The sequence below is a fragment of the Phaenicophaeus curvirostris genome, chromosome 1 (genome assembly GCF_032191515.1).
Source record: "Phaenicophaeus curvirostris isolate KB17595 chromosome 1, BPBGC_Pcur_1.0, whole genome shotgun sequence".
Classification (NCBI taxonomy): domain Eukaryota; kingdom Metazoa; phylum Chordata; class Aves; order Cuculiformes; family Cuculidae; genus Phaenicophaeus; species Phaenicophaeus curvirostris.
Window position 1 is genome coordinate 145,001,987 of NC_091392.1, and position 6,110 is coordinate 145,008,096.

Here is a 6,110-nt window from a genome sequence, read left to right on the forward strand (position 1 = left end):
CCTCACAGAATCCAATTAATATTTTCAGGTTTTCCCTCAAGAAATCACTGTTTCTTTAGCCAATATGTGTGGATATGACTGAAGAGAAATTGAGTCCAAGAAGCACGAGGTTTTGATAAATCAGTCTACTCAGTGCCATAGAGAAAAATATTTTATACTGTTTAGGATCAGTTCCTGGTGGTGATACCTGGAAGGGCAGTTTTTGCCATTATCCTCACTAGATATCCTCACAACTTTAATATAATTTTTGTTTTTAATTCAGTTTTCTTTCTGATTTCACAGGAGAAGGTAACATCCATGGATCTATAAAAGTAATATTGCTCATGTGAAGATCATTATGAGAAAGAACCAGTCATCAGAGGCTTTATCAAAACTTTTTTGCAGATTTCCTCTAAAGATTGAAGTCCTGTCATAGGAAAGATTAAAATTACACGAAGCTGAGTTGTTGGCTGTTTTTAGTGAAGGTACAGAAGCACATTTTTCTAAATTCTCCTGAAACTGTGTTTGTAAAGACCCCCTCCCCATTCTACCATGAAAAAAAAATCTTTCCTAAACTGGAATTTGAATAATTAATGTTCTTGAAATCCTTTCTCAATTCCTACAGCAACAGAAAACTTGCTAGCAAATACTGGACAATTTGAATTCAGACAAAGTAATGTAAAGACCTTATGACTGGCACTGCAGGATAAAATAGCAGGGTTTAAACAACAGAAGGTGACTTAAACTCACCTGCTAGTCTTTGCATCTGAAATAATGTTTCTTTTCTTGCATCACTTTCAGTTTAAAGCCAAATTCAGGACTACAAGCCATCATGGCTTAAAAATATTCTTATAGTCAGTAACAGCTCCAAAGGTGGTTCAGAAGCTGCTCTCCCTCCTTTGCTTTCTCTTTGTTCTTGGCTCTCTCTTTACTGCGACATGGCACTCAATTGTTTCCAAGGTTTGCAAACAGATCTGTGGCCGAACTCTGCAGCAGTTCACACATGACTCTGTGAGTTTATTTGCTGGGGTAGAGCTCTGGCACCCTCCATTTACTACAATCTTCTTTTCAGATTTGTGTTATACTTGGAATTCTGTTTTCTGTGTGGATGTAAGGTATTAGTATGATTTCAAGATCATAATCCCCACATACTAGAGCATAGCAGTACGCTCCTTGCCTTCTTGGGTATGGGATTGGTCACTAACACACTGTGAGTCATCATACAATGCAAATTATAAATGGCAGAAATGCTAGCCTAGCTGAGGGTGTTCCTATGCCAACTGTCCACCAGTTCAAAGGCCTTTTGCTGTAAGTTTGATAGATGGTAGGTCTCCATTCAGACAGATTTATTATTCAGGGATAGAATTCCCCAGAAATCCAATAAGCATTTCAGTCAGCTTGATCTCATTTAGTTCAAGACACACCAAAGAAAGGTGGATCCTTGGTTAGTATATCTATTCCCCTTTGCTGGGTCTAACTTCCCATCCTTTTGAAAAATCAAAAAGAGAATGACAAGCATTACTTCTGAGTAGCTTGTCAAATAGCTATTCTTTATTATGTCCTTTATTAAGGTTCACAAATTTGCATTATATATTTATTTTGTTACAGTTATTTTATTTTTGCTTCTCCTCATGTTGAACAATGCTGATTAACAATGAAGTAAAACTAAAGGAAAATCTGTAGTTTCTGTGTCAGGGTCTTCACTTTACAATATGTTTGTATGGCCTTATTGATGCGATGAGCTTCTGGGAACTGGCAATATCAACATTAAATAATGATAATAATACACAACTTCCTTGCTTGTTTCATATGCTCACTACAGTTTAAATATAACAGTTCACCATAAGGTAATGCATCTCTTTGATCTGATTCACTGTTATTTACACCCAAGTGAAATGGGAATAATGCAATATAGCTGGTGCAAGAGAATGAAAAAATTGAACACATTCCATTTTCTCTTTCAATCCCTTAATTTCAATTTTTTTATGATAGCTTTCCTACAACAGGTGTTGAAAAACTGGTTGAGTTCAGGTTGCCTGAAATTTCTCAAAATAAAAGCCTTACTTTTAATTGCATGCAACTTTGTCAGGCATCACACTACCAGCTGAAATTTTTCACACCAGATGTCTGACTTAGATTGAATATTGATTTTCTTTTCTTCAGCATTTCAGCAAAAACAATACTAGTTGCTTCTGAGATTTGTGTAAACATTGAATAAACCAGCAACAGAAATTGACACGATCTATATTTTAAATATATAATTCTGTAAAAAAATGCTCCTAGTTCCTTTACTGTGCTCTGTAGATGAAATTATCCATAATGGTGAAGCACTAATACTATGCACTGCAGAAACACCTGGGGAAAATCACCAGTTTTATTTTCATTGCAAAGATTGAATGAAGTATAATGTGTAAGGCCACATGTTTAATGAGGAAGGCAAATATAAACAGTGAAGATTTACCATCATCAAAAGAGACGGGCATCTCAGGAAGTAAGTAGTATGTGATCATGCAGTTAAAGACTATCATAAAAGGTACATGGACGAGAGGAGTACATTAAGATTTCACACAGTCTTAACTCTGCTTTTCTCATGTTTTTAAGTACTAACCTTTACAGTCCTATAATTCTTTACTGTTTGGGTTGGGCGGGGGTGTTATACTACAGACCAACAGGAACTATGCCACGCGGTATTAAACAGTATGTCATTTGCCACCGTAGGGAAAAGAGCTGTTTTTCTGACATCTTACAAAGTTTACCATCAATAGAGTCACATCAGTGATCTACACTGTCTGGAACCCTGAAAGGTCAAAACTGCAGCTGTATCTATCTTCCCACAAGGTAACCAGGGACTGTCAATACCTTTCAAATGTATCTTCCCAAAGAGTTCTCATCCAGGTGGTTTTTCTGAGCTGTTGAGCATAATTTCTTCAGGGACTCCATGGTTAATAAAGAAAGCTGCAGAGGGATTCTAAGATGGATGCTATCCCAAAACCCACAAACTGATCCAAAGCCCCTTTTTTAGAATAATTATCCCGTAAATCTTTCTGTGGCATCTGTCTTAGGAAAGCTTTCACTACAAGCTTTGAACCAAACTATAGTAAAACCTTTCTTACTAAGAAAACACTCATCAAAACCTCATTGTTTTGTTTGTTTTTTTTACGGAAGCTAGTGAGTTTTTAGGTAACTGTAATTCAATCTTATAAAATAGATAATTAAGATTTTTACCTCAAAAGTATAACTAGCCAGATAGATATTTATTCTTTAGAGGTTTTACATCATGGCCTAAATCTGTGGCTTCTTGAATACTGCGAATTACAGTCCTTAACGTAGATGTTCACTGAGGTTATACTTCAGTTTCCGTCACTCACAGATTCTACTGTTCAGACTCCTCTGAAAGACCAACTAACAGGAAACACAAAGAAAAAGAAACTAGGTGGCAGTTTACCTTGAGTGGTCCTAACCAAACGTTTTCATTTCGATCAGCTTCATGAGTTGCATCCAGGGAAACCTTTTTCTAAGCCAAGTCTCAGTGATGGACATTGGCTTAAAATGCAAAAGTCTCTACCGTTACCAAGAGGGAGTTCAAACAGCTGTAGCATACAGCTACTTGAAGTATTTCTATAGAAGACATAATTTTCTTAGGAAACGTGGTCAGGTTGAGCATGAATCTGCCTTGCAGTTGCAGTTAGTATCTCTGGCACCATAGTACATATATTTGTAAGTGACATAGAATTTACTGGTTCTCATTCGGGCACACGCTCAGGTAACATGAGGAATGAGCTTTGTGCCCAGCTCTCTTTGAGGGATGCTGTTGGAGGTGCAGCTAGCAGAATGCAGGGTCCTTTCCCAAGAGAAAGCACCAGAATACTACCTGAAATAGTAATAGTGCATGAGCAAAGAAGGAATAGCAAATCTTTACAACAACTGGTGTTCACACCTCACTAAAATTATTGTCTCAGGCTTTCTCAGCTCTATCCAAATACAGGCAGCTTCAAAATCCAAAGCCATATCAGCTCAAGGAATCTAAAGTTTAAATGAACATCTCATGAGAGAAGATATGATTTAACCTATTTGTGGTTAAGTAGCTACAGGAGTAGATGCACGTGTAAGGTAAAACTTGGCCAGTGCCATTGATTCATTGGGTGGAAGGTTGGAAACCATTCCTGAGTATCAAAGAGACAAAACTTGTCCAAAGAGGCTGCACAAATAAAAACTAACAAATTTTCAGGATTCATTTTAATGGAGGTAATTAAAATTTAAATAATTGAGAGTTAATTAATTTCTACAAATTAAAAAAATCTTTTCCCATCCAGTGTCATAAGTAGATGTTTATTAAGCCCACTAAGGACAACAGGAACTTGCTACAGTCTTCAGTGACCACTGAATTTGGGATTTAATCTAGGAAATAATTTTTTTTCCTCATTGGTTAGCATTATATTAATTTACCTGAGACAGACTTTGGCTAACACTTTTTCCTGGAATTTTCCATGCTTTTTGATGTCAAGACTTCTTCCTCTGTGTTAAGCTGGATAAAATCAGAAAAAAATGTAATTAAAATTTTCAGTGAATTTAGTTTAACATCCACTTTAGCATCCAAGCATTTTTTAGCACATTTCAGTTGCTGGAACTTGTTTGTTTATTCCTAATTGAGACACTCTCAACATTGTTTCCAAGATCTCCAACTTCTACTTAGTATTTATATTGTGTTTACTTATGACAGGATTTCTGTTTAAAAGGCAACTCCATGTTCCCCTTTGTCTAAAACATGTCCCCGTTGCCTTTTACCGGGAGGACGTCTTTACTGCAGAGTCCCAAAGCAAATGTTGCATCAGTGGTGTCACTCAACAAAGCATGAGATTGGCTGACAAAAATAGTAACACTTTAAACCTTTAAGTTTTGTCCACCTTTATTTGTGCTTCTTCAACTGAGCCCAATGGCATGAAAGCGGTATTATGCACACAATTTATGCGTCTGCAATTGTAATTTGTTGTACATAATAAATGGCTGGGACTAACACGCTTCTTGGCGTGATATCGTGAGCAGTCCATGCGCAGGCTGCCGAAGCCACTCTGCCAGCCAGGCGGTTGGCAAACAGTCAGGAAGGTGCCAACCCTTGGGCTGTTCCTTCCAGCAAACTTTGCTTATTTGCCACCTTCATTCTGGTTTTGCATCTTCTCACATTGTGTTTTCCTCTTGAGTCTAGGAAGATTTTGTATTTTCTGCTTCAAATTATTTCTTCTACCAGTCTCCATTCCTTGCCCCTGTGGGCTTTCTTTTTCTACTTTTCTATCCTTCATGAGTCAATGGCCCATGTCACCTGCCTCTGAAGAGCTAATGGTGACAGCTATAGCTCAGCACGATCTTCCCTTTGCGAAAACTGAGGCAAGGGCACAAGGGTTCTCCTTGCAAATGCACTCTTACTCTCAACACTTTGGGGTTCACTGTCAAGCATCATTTGGGGACAGAAAACAAGAATTCTTTCATGAGAAAGTTGATACTATCATAGATTTGCAGGTGAGGTTTATAAGAGGCATGGTGAAAAATGGAGATACCCAAGAACCAGCTGCTCTGCATGTGGGAAACGGGACTGCACATTTCAACCAGGTTTGGAAGGTAGCTGTGGGAGAGATGGTCCTGAGCAGCCCCTGCACAACCATGCCTTGGCGTGGTGCTTGTGCACCGTGAGGCCCAAGGGTGATGTGGGCAGGGTGCCTGGGTGGGCTGGCAGAGCACAAAGCTCACCTTCCCTCTCCCCACCTCAGCTCTCTCCCCTTCCTCCAGCCCTCCTTTCGGCATGTCTCTATTGATCAGCTCTTTCTTTCGCTCTTTTCTCTTTCCTGTCGGTTTGACACGATCCTGTTCCTTCCCTTCTCCCCCTCATTCCCTTTTGTTTTCCCACCCCAGTTTTGCTTCTTAAGCCATGGCAGGACTATCACCCTCCCTTGAGTCATCCTCGCTTCCCCCCAACGTCCCTTAGCACTCTGACGTCTTTCCCCCTTCCTCCCCCCCCAGCTCTGACGGACACGGTCCTCTCACCCCACTCAACCCTCCTCCTTTATAAAGGGATTTTCCTCTTTTTAATCCACGAGCCCCTCATCGCAGCCTCAACCGGCAACGGCAAAACGGGAGGG